The sequence below is a fragment of the Protopterus annectens genome, chromosome 1.part2 (assembly GCF_019279795.1).
Source record: "Protopterus annectens isolate FY-2018-M chromosome 1.part2, PAN1.0, whole genome shotgun sequence".
In the NCBI taxonomy this organism is placed as follows: Eukaryota; Metazoa; Chordata; order Ceratodontiformes; family Protopteridae; genus Protopterus; species Protopterus annectens.
In genome coordinates this window covers 539,228,865-539,245,535 of record NC_056727.1, presented here as the reverse complement: position 1 = coordinate 539,245,535, position 16,671 = coordinate 539,228,865, and the positions used below count along the sequence as shown (strand labels likewise).

Here is a 16,671-nt window from a genome sequence, read left to right as displayed (position 1 = left end):
TGTAAGCAGATCTAATCCATGAGCAAACTTCTGGTACTTGCCCCTGGCCAATTCCATAAGAAGGGAGAACCAATGTTGCCTGTGCCAAAATAGAATCACAATACCCCCCCCCCTTTTTTTTTTTTAAGAGTCCCCCTCTAAATCTTCCGAATTATCCTGGATATCAGTGGAAAGGGAAATAAATGCATACAGGAATATTTCCAACCACAGGAATGAAAATGTGCCAATTTTCTACACCTGCCTGAAAGGAGTCATGATGCAAAATTTACTTAACGGTCTGCTTTAAAAGGAGGCAAACAGATCTATCTGAGGTGTTATGCACAACTGGATCCATTTTTAGAAGACCCTTTTATCCAGCTTCCATTTGTGATAGTCTGCCCTGGTCCTGCTCAGATACTATGCCATGACATTTTGCTCTGACAGCATGCAAGATGCTTGGAGTGTTATACAGTGTGGTGTACAGTTAACTGCCAAGTCATCACAGTCACCCCCCGCACAAGGGGTAAGACCTGGTGCCACAGTGTGTACCACATCACTGCAGTGCTGTCTAATGATCTGTAATGGTCCTGGGGACCACAGCTCATGAAGAGGTGCTACAGCAAGGATCACAGCAAACATCTCTGGAATTTTCATGCTTTGGTATGCCTGAACAGTCCCACAGGCCTTGTACATTTAATCCCATTTAAACTGATCCTCAAGAAGAAATGTTAGGCATCTTATAACCTCCACCAATGCACTCCTTTCTTGACAAAGCCCAAAACTGGAATATGAAAATCCCATAAGATAAGAATGTTGGGTCCACAATTTTTTTTTTAAATAACCACTGAAGTTCTCATGCAAAAGCTGACAATAGGAATCACGAGAACATAGAAGCCATGAAACCTAGAAAACTCAGATACAATCTGGCTGAAGTCTCAAACTGACTGGAGATCAGGAAACTTTCCAAATACAAAATTCACCTTTTCTTATGTTAGACATGCCTTTAAAGAGATGCATCTAGAAGCACAATGTGATGGACTCAAGGAGGAATTCTGAACATTCATCTGGAAGCACAGATTGATAAGTAGTAAAGAAACTCATGTTAAGGGCTCCTGACATCTGGCAAAAGACTATGCAAAGATTAGAACATTGTCCCAATAAGGAAAAATGTGAATGCTGTGCAGTCTGCAATGTGCTACAGCTAGAAATTGTGTACACTCTTAACAGCTGCAACTAACTCAAAAGGTAATGCAAAGAAATGATAATGTAACCTTGACAGAGAACCTGAGAAAATTGTCTGAAGCCTATGGGAATGGGATAAGAATCTTTTATGTCTAATGTTCCCATAAAACTTAAAAAAGGGAATGACTGGTGACAGACTCCGAAGGGTCAAATTTGTTTTTTTTTTTTGTTTGTTTGAAGGGTCAAAATTCTGAATTTTGGTACTTTTACAGGCCTGTTCAAAAGAGGAAGGTCTAGAACTGGTCTCCAGGAATGCACATTATTTGCAACTAGAAACATTCTGGAGTAAAAACAGAACCACTTCTTATTTTGACTTTTCCTTAGGTAGTACGAGTAAAGCTATTAGGTAAACCTTCCTGCTTTTGGTCTAAAGGCAATGAAAGTAGGACTCCTAGGGTAAGTACATCTTGAGGAACCCTGGGGAAAATGCACTGTTTTGGTTCACAGTGTAGACAGGAACTTGCCCCGAAAGTAGTTGTGTGTGTGTGTGAGTGTGTGTGTGTGTGCATGCACGCATGTGTCCACTACCAACTGTAATCCTCCTAAGCCAGTATTAGCACAGATTGAAACAAATTTGCTGCCAAAAGGAAAGACTGAGAGCCAGTCTACAGGATAGACTTTAAAGAGATATATGGAAAGCAGTGAAGGAGAGCTGGCAATCATTCTGAAGGCATAGTCTGGCACTTTAGATCCTGTTTCTCAGCTCAAAAGAATAATTTCGTTAGTTACAGTCATTTCCTCCCCCAATATTTCTGACAGAGTACTCTGTATGGATTTTTTTTAAATCTGACAGCTCATTACACTCCCAAAAACATGTCCCTAGTTACCTCTTTACTCCCCATCACACCTCCAATATTTGCTATCTAGCAAAGGAAAAATTCCTTGAAGTCTGCTTGGGGTACAAAAATACCTACACAAAAACTTGGAAAAAAACATCTTAAAATTTCTGGACTTTGTTACACACTTGGGAGCCACACATATAGCCTCACATTGTTCATTTTTAAATTGCTTTTCCAGTCTACCTTCCCAGTTTTTTTCTAACTTCCTCTAATTCTTATAGTTATCTATCGTGCAATATTTTATATGCTCTCCTAATTAGCTCCACTTTCACAACAGCTTCCATTCTAGATTAAAAAACTCTACGATAGCAGGTCTTTCAACTTAGGATTCCCCTAACCATTTATCTTCGCCTATATTCTGATATCAATCCCTAGTTGGGAAGGCAGTCTATTACCTGCAGTCGAAACTTCTTCTTGGCCTCATCCCACTCTAGCAACTTTCCCTCTCTGGTTATTTGCCAGTTTTTTTTCCAGAAAACTCCTCCCCCTCTTGCCTATCTTTTGTACCCCTACTTGCAGTCATACATGTTGGCAAACTTTCCTTTCTCCATCGACTTAGTTCTTAAAATATATCCTGTAACTTCATGAATACAAAATATTCTGTATGAATGTTATTGTTGTCCACAAGGATCGCTATCTAAAATCCCACTCATTCATTTTGAATACCCCCTCCCAACACCATGATCCCTTTTCATCGAATTATAGCCTACTGCTTGTCTTAAGTATACGAGTCTTAACTGTACAGCTTTAAAATATCCCTTCAAATCAGGTAATCCTAAACCATTTTGTTCTACTGGGAAAATCAGCTTATCCCACTTAACTCTGTCTCTTATCCTCCCTGATAAATTCCTTCAATTCTTTAGTAATTATTGTCTACAACTTTTCCTCTAGTTGATAAAAATATGTCTGACCAGTATACAGAACTAAATGGACTAAATATTTTCACTGTTTCTATCTTATTATCCATATCCATAAACAGCTTCCAGTTTCACATTTTTTGTATTACATTTTATTTAGTCTCTTCCAATATATCCTTAGTTGCCATAACAGAAGTCTTTTTAATCCATTCTCAAATAATTCATCTTGTACTGTCCCCATACATGTGTGCATTACTGAACCAATTTGTGGCTGTACATCATTTATGGCCTACAGCCTTTGTTTTACCTTCATTAATTTTAAATCCTTAAAAGACATGAAACTGTCTCAAAACGTTCCACGAAAATATTATCTTCTGGATTTATTTTGTACCAAATATCATCTGCAAATAACACCAACTTTCCTTGGTTAACATACTGATGATATCCTTGGATTTGTGGGGTCTGTATTTTCTTTGCCAATGGCTCTAAATATAAAGCAAATAAAGGGGAAAGAGATCATCCTTGCCTGCTTCCTCAGTTCAAATGCAACCTTCCCACTTTAATTCTTGCATAAACCTTATTATTTTATCAGTAAATGCTCTATTCTCAAAATCAGAATTACTCTGGTCGAGTGCTTTCTCTGCATCAAGACCCATCAACAACAGTGGTATTTTCCTACATTCCACTTCCCTCTGGATCATCAATGTTCTATTAATGTTAAATGTTTGCCTCGCCTCCATAAAATCACATTGATCCACATCAAATTTGTCAACATTTTACCCACTCTTTTAGCTAGACAAACAGTTTATAGTCTTGGTTTAAAACTGAAACGAGTACATATGACGCTGGATCTTTACCCTCTTTGGGTAATACCACTACAGCTTTCTTCCAGATCTTGACCACTTTCTTTCTTCCTAACTTCCATATGCCCACAGAAATACCATCTGTTCTTGTAGACCTCCCTGCACATTGATTATACATCACCATTTTTATCTCATCTTCTTCTGTCATAACTATTAGGTGATGAACCTTACCTTCTACAAATCTTGACATAATTAAGTCTTCCATAAATATTTAAAATTGTGCTCTTTCTTGGTTTCTCTGTTTTTATACAAATAGGATCTCTGTTTTTTTTCTTGTTAATTACTTACATTTGATGACGACCTTTTCTATTTTATGCTGCCCAGATCACTGTGCTAAAAGTTTCTGTCCTCTAAAGTTATTTAAAAAATGTGTGCCTAACCACAATCTTTCTAGACTCATACACATTATTCAAACACACCCCCCTTTTTTCTGTTTAACGCTCTGCAGTTGCTCCTAGTTTTGTTTTACGAGACTCCTCTTATTCTGCAATACTTTAAGCTTTGTTAGCCCCTCTAAATAACTATTACTTTTTAACCATACCACTTTCAGTTTTACTACTACTTTATTTTTACGCTCCATTTTTATTTTATCCCACTCCATAGTTATCCCTTCAAAGAGATTTCTATCTTCCCTAAAAACCTTTGAATAATTTCCACTACCCATTCCTTAAATTCCTAGGTGGGAAAGCACCAGTGTCTCATTTTCACTTCATTACCCTGCATTTTAACTTAGTTTGTGCATGATCTGAAATAGTTCCTGGATGAGTGTTGAAGCTTTCAATCAATGTATATGTCACAGTGAAACAATTTCAATCCAGTCTAGCCCACTTATTGTACCTTGGGGAAATGTGTAAATTATGTCAGAGTTCCTTGTACTGAATTTGCATCTTCCATACAGAACATTTTCAGAAATCTACTCTATTTTGTTATATTTTTCCTTTCTAGGACCCCTGATACATCCTCATTATTGCAAATCAAGTTAAAGTCCCTACCTATAAGTAGTATTCTGTGCTGAAAGCCGATTTCTCCCAGAATTTTTGTAAGCTTCATAATGGCAGTTTTTGGTCGAAAATAAATGCATGCCAATATAATCCTCCTTCCTTGTCAATAGCCCCTTACTACCACAAATCTGTCATTACTGTCTTTTCCCCTTTTATATCACTGATTCCCTCTAACAATCAGTATTATTACTCTGAAAAAACGCCAAGGCAGAGAAAGATGCTGGACAACCAAAATAGCGTAACCAAGTTTATTCACCGCTACGTAAAGACTTCTTCTTCATAATACTAACATTATTGTTATATCACAAGTTTTATGTATATAAAGTGTTCACAAATTTTCTGAATCAAACTTTGGTAGTCATACCCACAAAAAAAGGACATGATGACATGCAAAACTGATGTAAACAACTCCTGCAGTATTACAATCCACACAGGGGGAATAATAAAGGTTTGATCAAAATTTTCTACAATAATAATATGCCCTGTTGAAATATATCTCTATGTTACAGTTGAGACAGACATTGAAACATGCCTTTGTTGTTTTTCTGTCCAGTATTGTTGTTTGTGTTTTAATTTTACGTTCAATTTTTTTTTTGATTTTTTTTTATTATAGAAAGAGAAAAAAAGAGACTGTCTCCTAAGACTTTACTAAGACTTTGATAATATGATGATTGCTTTTATCGCCCATTTGCCACCCACTACTGTCCCACCAGGAAAGTACTAAATTTGCATAAGAGGGTGCTGCTGGTGAGAACATCGCTACCCCCCTGATTTGCCGATAACTTGTTGTCAAATAATAAATAATAATTATTGTTTAATATTTCCAGAAACCTGCATATATAGTAACTTGACTGTTATTTATTAGTTTTTTAAAGTAAAAAAAAAAACTGCGGATGGCTCTTCTTCTTCTTCATGAGGTATATAAGTATATAATGTGATGAATAATGTATGTATGTGTAAATAATTAAAAAGAGTAAAAACTGTAAAACTCTTTTTTCTTTTTTTTTTCAGGAAATGCCATCCAGGAAATGCTTGAGAGTCTTGCTGACTATTGGAGGGTATTGTGGCTAAGGTGGCATCTATCAATATGATCAGAAAGGAAATGAAAAAAGAACAGAAGAAGGGAGGAGGAGGGATCAACAAAACATTTATGAGTTTTGGGTATCCCAAAAAGTATAAATTCTTAAAGTTTTTCATACACACAAAATTCATAAACTTCCAATCACATAAGCTTCAAATCATAAAATAGATCAACTTGTTTTTATTGTCTAGTAAAAGATTTCTTAAGTGCAACTTCACTTTGTTAATATCATCCTTTAAAGCTTATTTTTACCAATTTATTTTTATTAATAAATTTAGAAAAACGCAGCCACAGCTTCATTAAAGACCAGTTTGTTTTCTTCATTATTAAACAAAGAAAATGAAGCAGAACAGTTCCCAAATTGTTGTTGGAATATTCAAGCACTTTTGTAACTCCCGGCTTTGATGATTGATGTTCTGTCTACTGTGCTGCCTTGTAACCTTTGCGTTTAATAAAGAAGTGCAAGTCCCTTCAATAATTATAACATTTCAATATTTTATGAACCTGCCTGCAGGACATGAAAATTTCGCGTGGTAGTAGTGTTTTTTAGAAGCTGCAAAAAAAAAGCTATTTTTTTTACTTAGTAAGTAGAGTCAAAAAAATATCATTGATTCCATGTTTACCGTAGTATGGATGTTTGAAGAACAGATTGTGCAGTTGATGAACAAATTGAGCAATTGAGCTTCACCCTCTCCCTCAGCCATGGATAAACCGACAACCACAAATAGAATAAATAGAAAAAAAGAGAACCACTGAAAAAAAAAGAAGAGAAAGAGAAACTGAAAATAAGAAGGGCAAAGAAGTTTATCGCTTTGCTGATAAATAAGTTTCTTCAGAATACTAAATAATATAATAAATGACTTCTAATGATCATTATATATAAATACATATTAACACTGATAATTATAAAAAATTCAATAATCAATAAAACCCTAAGGAATGACTAACAATATTACTTTAAAATAAAGAATAACTCTATTCTCAAATACTTTAGATTTAGAGATAGTTTTTTTAAACTAACATTTCTCATTTCTCAAAAACAATTGATATTAATTGTATTGGAAAAGTAAACAAAAGATCAGATTTTTTCTTTACCTTTTGTATTTGCTTTTAAGAAAATTTTGAAAATTTTTTTAAATTAAATCCTTATTGCAAACTTGCTTCAAAAAAAAGAGTTTTTTAAAATTTCTTATGAAACAAGAGCATTTAAAACGAGCATTATTATCACGTTATATTAATTTAATTTTAAAGTAGTATTATTACTCTGCTTTTCCTGACATTCTGCTGAATATCCATCCCAAAATCCTTTCATTATCAAACTCACATGCTCACTTCTTTCCAAATTGACTCATGCAGCACTGCTGTTTGCACTCATTTCTTAATTTAACATTCTTTCCTTTTGGCATATACATGTAAGACCATTTACACTCTAAGACACTATGGATGGAGTTAACCATTACAGTAAAAGGCTACTGTTCCCACCTAGTAAACATGGTAGTTTTCTGAACGTGTATTTCTAGGTTTTGATTTGTATGTACCCAGTGTTTGTCAGGCTAATCTTTTATATAGTTGTTTCTTCTCATCACCATTTGAACCTATGTCACATTTTTCAAAACGTTTTGCTTTAACAGAAACCGTCAAAAAAAAAAAAAAACTAAATACATTTTCAGAACACTCCCATTCCATATTAACTTAAAATAAACACATAAAACATATGTAAATTTTCAGCAAATTAAGTTTAATCCTCCGGATAAGAGCAACTGCCACAAAATGACAGCTGCTCCCACAAGATAATCTAATCTAAAATTAAGGTTGCTCATATTAATGTGCATGTTACAGCCTGTGTTCCCACTTATACTAATTGCTGTCTGTTCTTTTCTTATCTCTATTCCTCTTCCAAATGTGAAGCACAGCTTATATGCTTTCAGAAAACATTAATTTCTACACCCTAGAAACTGTTCAATGGCTACATTTAAGTACAACTAATACATTTAATAAAACAGTGTATAATAAGTATTAAAGCTGCAGGGGAAGCTACTATTTCTTATTCACTCCCCATAATTTCAAACTTGAACTGCTTGCCACTGTACCTTCAAATTTGCATTTCCCTCAGTGAAGAATGTACAGAACTCTACAGGTTAACTGCTTGGACCTATGGACAGCTTCTCTCAATGTAGAAGTAGCTAGCAATTATAGAAAAAAAAAGCTAACTAACTTTGCAAATGCATAAAGGAATCTTTTTAAATTTCACTCAGAACAAAACGTACAGAATTTTGCTGGCTGCCATTAGCTGCAGACTTCTTTTCTCTCACTGACAGCATTTGTTAATGGAAGAAAAATAAACAAGCCAATACATTTCCAGATGAGCTTAACATTTTCATGACTTCCTTGATTTTGTTTTATTTTTTTCAAACTTATCTGATTTAAAAAAAAAAAAAAAAAAAAAAAAACATGTTTACAGCTCATGCCAAGGGCATTAATCTAAACATCCACCCTTGTAAAAGTAACGTAAATTATCTTAATTCTACGTATAATATACATCAGTACATTTTATACCCCACCCCACATCAGCAGCCTATGATCACAGCATTATATTAACTTGTCTATGTCTACAGCCTTTCTTCTTTATACTGTAAGATGATATTTCATAGAACGAACAATGTACATGTTTACACTGACATTTTTAAAGCATAAAACAGTCAATGAAATAAACCCCATACATACATATATTTAAAATACCTGATTGCATACTATACAAAACTGCTTTACAATATAATATGCAGTTTATATCATGAAATGTTTTACGCAAATGCAAAAAAGAACAAAATTGTTTTAGTTACAGTTACTTCTTTTCCCTTTAGTACCCTTCTAAACATTAATGACAGTGTGAGGTATATGTTTTACAGTCCACCCACAAGTTTAACAAAGTCAGCAAAAGTCCAGTCTTTTCTCAGCCACTATTTCTTGCAAAGTCATATTTCACAAATGTAACTGATGCATTACAATCTCCCATATACTCACTAAATTCAGTGCTGCTGGTCTTCTTCCTGATTATCTTCATCTCCCAACACCAGACTCTGATTCAAGTCCAAGGTACTCCTGATTCTTTTAGCCAACTCCAGTGTTTTTTTTTCTGTCTCTCAAAGCAATTTCCTTGACAATAATGGAAAAGGCTTCAATGGCAAAGTGTATTAATGAGCTTTATTGTTAGAAGAATTGGGTGCAGAGTACCCTTCTTTTTGCTGGCTTACTTTTTTTTGGATACATTTTTTTTCTTTTTTAGTCCATTCTGCATCAATAAATGTCTTTGATTCCAAAAAAAATATTCTGAAGATGGCAGGATACAGCAGCTTGAATCTTGTACTTGCCTCTAGATAGTTCCTAATTGCTGGATTACATTTGCTTCCTTTCTGCCTAGTGTACAATGAATAATCTTGTCCCACAAATACTGTGGTATCCTTAATTCTTTGTTATTTTCTGTTCTATAGTTGCTTTGTCAGGATCAACTCTCTCTGCTGGCTTGACTGCATCTTTACTAATACAGATCCGTGGCTGTTTTCTCATGGCCATGTTTGAAGCATACACTTGATGCAACCTTTCAATTAACAAATCCTGCTGTGAAACACCAAACCAGTTGCTGATTTTTGCTTTCATACAATTAATAGTCTGTTTCTTCCAGTTTCTCTGGCATGGCAGAAAATCTCAGGTATTCTCTGCCCCACTCAGTCTTCTAACTCTATTTTTGAAACAGATCTTCTTGAGAAGCTCATACACAGACAGCCTTTTCTTCAATTCAACCTCCATTGTTTGCAGGTTTATCAGTTCATCTGAACAGGTAGTTAAAACTTCTATTGAGTTGATATATTCCTTCAATGCTTCATTTATTTTAATCACCTCCGAGTACATTTGATTTATTTTTCCTCTAAATTACTAGAGAACATCTTTTAAACCAAAGCTAAAGTTTAAACTGTTTCGTGCTGAGCAGCTGGATTCTTCCCAGACAGCTCTCTTCACTTTTTCTGGTTGATTTTCAGGTTCTCCACATTTCTTCTTTGCTGACATCCAGGCAGTATACTTACTAGCCAGTAACTGGATTTTGCCCAAGTTACAATTTCACTGGTCCTTTTTTCACAAGTTTCTGGCTTCACACTGTAACAGCTTAAATTAAGCTATTGATCCCTGTGCAGCCATCTTGGAAGTCAGTTGGACCATAAGGTTGTTAAGAGTGGATAAGGTAGTTGCCAGGGTGCTAATTTTCTCTCAATGATTATCCCAGCAAATACTTCACCATATGCTGTAGTTCCATCTTGAACATTCACCTGAAATATACTACATGGCTTTAGCAGTTAACCACCTACATGGACAGAGTGGTAAAAGCGACACTCCAAATTTGTCCACAGTTCTCAGTTTCTTATTAGAATGATATAGAGCAAGGTTCTGAGTGGTAGGGGCCCTAGGTAGGGCTACTACAGTAACAATGATGTTTGGTTTGGGAGTCTCTGTCCAAAATGAACATTTCTTCAAAGGATGCAAACTTTGGTTTGCTCTCCTGCAAATAATGGTCACTGTCACATTTCTGGAGGATATTCTGGTAGTATCCCAGAGAAAGTACAGTTGTGTACCTACCATAAATGTAGATGTTCGAGTGTATTCACTGTTGCAGTCATTACACTTGGGTTCTCCTGCTGGCAGGCTACCTGCAGTCGGCCTGAATTCCAAAGTCCTGGTCCGGCATCGGTTACTGTCGCCTCTTCCCAGACATCAGTGCGCCAGGGGTATTACAAGATGCAGCCAATGCCATTTTCTTCAGTTTTTCTTGCCCCAGATGTCAGGTGCCCCCAAAAGGGTAGGCTAAAAACATTGCTTATAAAAAGCATATACTAAAATAAACCATACCTTCCATCTACAAGCAAAACACCACATAGGTTGTATAGAATAGAGAAGCACAGATAAGTCCCAGCAAAGAAAAGGGGATGGTGGGTGGGTAACCTGCACTGCAACAGTGAATACACTCGAACATCTACATTTATGGTAGGTACACAACTGTACTATGTTCATCGTGTTGCACTGTTGCAGTCATTATACTTGGGTTGAATCTCAAAGCTGAGGTTGGGCGGCTGGGTCTAAATAGAATTAGGAGTGGCTATGAGGCCCTGCAGAACTGCAGTGGCAAAGTCTGCTCTGGATTTAGAGCATAGAGGTAAGTGGTAGTGCTTGGTAAAAGTGTGCACTGAACTCCAAGTTGCAGCCTCCAAAATTTCCTTGATTGGTACTCCTCTGAGCAAGGCTGCTGATGTGGTTGCTGCCCTGATAGAATGTGGCCTAATGCCCTTAGGCACTGATTTTCCATGCTGTGCATAGCAGAAACAAATGCAGTGTCCTATCCATTTTTAAATAGTCTGCTTTGAGATGGCCTTTCTTTGTGATCCTGCAGCATATGCCACTAAAAGTTGCTCAGTCTTTCTGAAAGCTTTAGTTTTGTCCAAGTAGAAACGTAGCTGCCTGTGTATGTCCAAAGAATGCCTGTGTATGTCCAAAGAATGCAGAAGTCTCTCCCCTTTATTCTGGGGATTTGGATAAAAAGTAGGCAAATGAATGGTCTGGTTAAGAGCCACAGTGGATACTACCTTTGGCATAAATGTTGGGTTTGTCCTTACAGAAACTATGTCCGGATGGAAAATGATAAAAAGTTCCACTGCCATTAATGCCTGTAACTATGAGACTCTTCTTGCTGAAGTTATTGCTAGGAGCAGAGCTGTTTTCCATGATAAGAATTTTATCTCAGCTGTATTGGCTGGCTCAAAAGGAGGCAGTGTGAGCTTTTCCAAGACAAAATTGAGGTGCCATGTAGGTATCGGTGCTCTCCTTGGGGATCTTATGTTTTTGGCCCCTCTGAGGTACTGCCTTAGCAGTGGATGTGAAAAAAATCGGTGGTTCTGTATTGTAATAAGCTGAAATGGCAGAGGCATGGATCTTAATTGAGGAGAAGGATACGCCTTTGTCCAGCATCTCAGTTAGGTACTGTAAAATCTAAGGAATATTTGAAACAAGCGGTTCAATTCCTTGTGCCTGATTCCAAGCACAGAATCTCTTCCATTTTTCTGCATAAGATTTTCCGGTGCTGGGCCTCCTGGCTTCCAAAATGACATCCATAACTGCTTTAGACAGAGGTGTGTTCTGAGTGGTTATATTATTTGCCATGCAGCCAGATTTAAGGTTCTGAGTTGGCTGTGCAGGATCTGATTGTTTTGTTGGGTCAGAAGATGAGGAATTTGAGGTAAAGTCCAGGCTGGGCCTTGAGACAAGCTCTTTAGGATTGGGTACCAGTGCTGGCGTGGCCAGTCTGGGGCAATCAGAATCATTTTGGCTTCTCTTGTCTGACCTTTAGGAGTACCTTGGGGAGGAAAGGCATAAATGTCAGGGCTTTCCAGCTGAATGACAGAGCATCCACCTTCCATGCTTGTGTGTGATAAGTCCTTGTGCAGAGTCTCTGTAGTTGGCAGTTGTGAGGGGAGGCAAATAGATCTATGTCTGGGCATCCCCATTTCCTTGTTATCATGCTGAAGACTTGTGGATCTAGTTTCCACTCGTGAGGGTCCATGAGGTTTCTGCTTAGTTAGTCTGCCAGAGAATTTGTCTTTCCTGGCAGGAATTGTGCTTGCAGATGCACTTGATAGGTCAATGCTGTGTTCCACAAAGTCATGGCTTGCCTGCAGAGGGGGTAGGAATGTGTGCCCCCTTGCTTGTTTATGTACCACATGGCTGTAATATTGTCCGTCTTTAGCAACAGTTGTCCTGGATGGAGTAGATCCTTGAAGGCTGTCAGGGCATTCTGTACAGATAGCATCTCTTTTTGATTGATATGAAGATGCATTTGGCTTGCGGGCCACGTGCCCCGAATACATTTTCCCGCCATGTGTGCCCCCCAGGCATAATCCAATGCATCTGTTGTTAGTGTCTGCCTGGCTGTGGGTAAAGTGAATGGCTGTCCCTTGTTGGGGAGACAGGCCAGTGCCCACCATCGAAACTCCTGTTGCAGGCAGGGAATGAGAGTAATTATTGTTTCCAGGCTGTGGCAATGTTGAGTCCAAACACTTTTTAGATACCATTGTAGCTTCCTCATATGCAGTCTTGCATATGGAATTAGCAGGATGCAGGATGCCATGAAGCCCAACGCCTGCAGAATTTTTCTTGCAGGTAACTGGGTTTTTGTTGCTATCATTTGGAAGTAATGAGTCAGTTGCCTTTGTTTGTCTGGTGTGAGATAAGCCATCTGGGCAGTTGCGTTTAAGCTTGCACCCAGGAATATTATCTCTTGAGAGGGCACTAGTTTTAAATTTCTTTTCGCTTACTGTGTACCCTAGGCAATTTAGTAATCTTTTTACAAACGCCAGATGCTTTAGTAGAATGTCCTTGCTCTCTGCTTGAATAAGGCAGTTGTCCAAGTAGGGATATATTTGAATTCCTCTGTCTGCAAAATGCAATTACTGGTGCCAGGCATTTTGTGAAGACCCTGGGCGCAGTAGATAAGCCAAAGGGCAGTGCAGAGAATTGGTAGTGCATTGAGCCAGCTATGAATCTGAGGTATCTTCTGCAAGACTGTCTGATTGGGACATGCAGGTATGCCTCTTTGAGGTCCAAAGTTACGAGCCAAGCCTTCTTGTCCAGCATGGGCAGAAGTTGCTGCAGTGTCAACATTTTGAATTTTGGAATGTCCAGAAAAGTATTTAGAGTAGACAGGTCCAGTATTGGTCTCCAGGCTTTGTCCTTTCTGGGTACCAAGAAAAGTCTTGAGTAAAATCCTTGCCCCTGCTCTTGCTGTGGTACTCTTTGAATAGCCCTCATGTCCATGAGAGATGAAATTTGCTTTTGTGCCTCTGCCCATTGGTTGTGTGGCAGGTCTGGCATATCTTTTGCCCTTGGGAGGGTGTGAAAGTGGAACCTGTAGCCCTGAGAAACAATATTCAGTACCCATTTGTCCTGGGTGATCATGTGCCAATTTTGTGAGAAAAGTGCTAGTTTTCCCCCTAAGGGTGCTGCCAAAAGGTAAGTGCTTGGCATTGGTAGTGGGAAGTCATTGGGACTGTTTCCTATATGGTTGTGATTTGTCTTCTCCGCCTTTGGAGGCTGAAGCACCCCATTGTTTAGGTCTGTATGAGCCTTGGGGCTGAGATCTGCCTCTTTGTGGCCTGTCTGACACTGGAAAGGACCAATTTTTAGAAGGCCAGTTCCTGCTAAATCTGGGTGGCTGAACCTGTAAGAAATCCTTTACTGTCTGCATTGATTTCGCTTTATCCTCCATTTTCTTTAACACCTCTTCTGCCTCAACACCAAACAAAGTATCATGCTGTAATGGGGCATCCAATAATTTTGCTTTAACATGATCAGGCAGACTCTGTTCCTTTAACCAAGCATGCCTTCGAATGACAGAGCCTGTAACTGCGGCCCTGCAAGAAGCCTCTAGTGAATCAAAACCACATTGCAAAGTATGCTTTCCCCACTTGTTCAGCTGCATGCAATAAATCCTGCATTTCCTTGTTTTCAGGACATTCAGAGGTTGTCAGCATTTTCTGTTTTAGCAGAGACATTAGGTATTGCTGATATTTAAGCATGTGAAACTGGCAGTTTAAAGCCCTTACAGCTAAAGTAGCAGGGGTGTAAACTTTTTTCCCCCATCTGTCCAGTGCTCTAGAATCCCTATCAGAGGGAACAGGGTTTTTTTGCAGTGGAAGCCTTGACCCCTTTGGGGCCCTGAGATATAGTTTCTGGGTCAGCAGTAGGGTTTTTATAAAGAAATGTAGGTGAATCTGGAACCCTGTAGTACCTATCTGGCTTAACTGGTGCAGGGGGTAAAGAATCAGGAGACGGACTGGACTCAAGAAAATACATCTACAACGTCTAGCACAGGAGGAATAGCAAGAGGTCTGTGTTGAGGCAATAAAAGAAAGTCTCAGAGCCTTTTCTTGGATTCTGAATAATCTTGGTTCTCCCAGTGGAAATGCTCCCTCATGGTGTGCAGGGTTTCCCCAAAAGAGTAGTCCTCAGGAGGAGAGGCTGAAGGGATAGATTCTTCAGCATCAGAGTCCTCCTAGGGAGGAAGAGAATATCCCTGTTCTGAAGAGGAATCAGAGGAAATAGAAACCAGGTCAGAGGAATCATAGTCAGTGTCTTGCCTAGGCCTTTTATCAGGAGGGGGATGGGAAACCCTGATCAAAGTAATTAGGTCCTCGGCCATTTTAAGCATCTGTTTCTTAGGCATGGATGACTGTCCAGGAGAATGCTGTACTTGTTTCTTTGTCTTTAAAGGTGTTTTAGACTTTGCCTTGGCTGCTGAAGTGGTCTTGATAGAAAGCTGTGTAGGTCTGAAAACACCCTCAGAAGCCGATGCCTGCTCAGTAGCTCCAGACCCATCTGAGGGAATAGTTTCCGTAGGCCCAATACCTTGAGTTTCCAGAGGCCTAGTTGTCTCCAGGTGGGAGTCTGAGGCAGCCTGTGGCTCTGAGGTAGCGGGTGTCACGGGCTGCGAAAGCGCCTCACTGAGAACCGGAGACTGGTCTAGAAGAGGCTTCGTCGGTTTTGGACCTCGGATGCCTGTCCTTTTCTTCTTCCTTGTACTTTATGAACTCCGGTCGGCTGTACCGACGGCATTATATAGTTAAACCTTTGGCTAAAGTAATGGAAAGCAAAATCAAACAGATGCTTAATAGTGCGTTGGTTAAATCTAGCACAAAACAGACAACTAGCAATGCCATGGTCAGGGCCTAGGCAAGGAATACAGTAAGAATGAAAATCCTTATGAGGTATTTGCTTCCCACAAGAAATACAATTAACTTTTACTGACATCAGTCTGGAGCAAGAAAAAGTTTCCCCAATGGGGTACTTAGCTTTATTGAAGACTTCGGATCTGAAATTCAAATTCGAAAATCTCAGGAGTCGGCCGAACAGCACTTGCGAACTGCTTTTGCTTCGGGCACCGTGCGGCAAGAAAGACTGAAGAAAATGGCGTCGGCTGCATCTTATATACCCCTGGCACACTGACGTCAGGGAAGAGGCGACAGCAACCGACGCTGGACCAGGACTTTGGAATTCAGGTGACTGTGGGTAGCCTGCCAGCAGGATAACCCAAGTGTAATGACTGCAACAGTGAAACACGATTAACATCTGTATCACCAGAAGTAACACTTCAGGAGGATCATGTGGTAAACAGACATGTTTTATGCAGCCTTCTTTAAGGCAACACATAGGCTGTGGGGAACAAATCCTCTGTCTTGTACAATATGACTGAACTCTTCAAATACAGGATACTATGGAAGGCAAGGTGAGAGCTGGCCTCCACCATATTACCAAAGTACTTTGTGAGAAGAACTGTAAATGATTTAATATGTTACCATTTATATAAATAGTTGAGTGGCCTTTCAGTAGTAGCTCCTGACTCAGATAAGTTAAACATCCTTTTGAGGGCTAAATGGATATCTAAAGACCTATGGGGAAGAGGGGTTGCAAGAAGGCATAAAGGAAGGGGGCAGTATGCAAAATGGGCTGAGGGCCAAAAGGTATTCCGTAGAGGTCTAAAGTTGCTGGAATGAGGACATGCCGAGTATGTACTGAAGGCATAGAAAACTCTGATACTACACATTAGCTTATAATGGGAAAAGACAGCAGTGAAGCCACTTATGTAAGAATAGTTAAAAAAGCAGCAGTGAAGCTGCTAACACTAGGAATACCAACACCATTAAACCTGAAATCTGGAATACTGAAGCAGAATGTTTTGAATCTGGGAATTGTGAATACAACACCAGGAATGGCAGA

At 38.8% G+C, this 16,671-nt stretch overlaps 1 protein-coding gene across 1 annotated transcript in view; it reads right to left on the bottom strand.

Annotated features, from left to right (window-relative positions):
• LOC122792379 (son of sevenless homolog 1-like) overlaps nucleotides 1-16,671 on the bottom strand; it is a 401,109-nt gene that overhangs the window by 279,178 nt on the left and 105,260 nt on the right. The window lies entirely within an intron of this gene.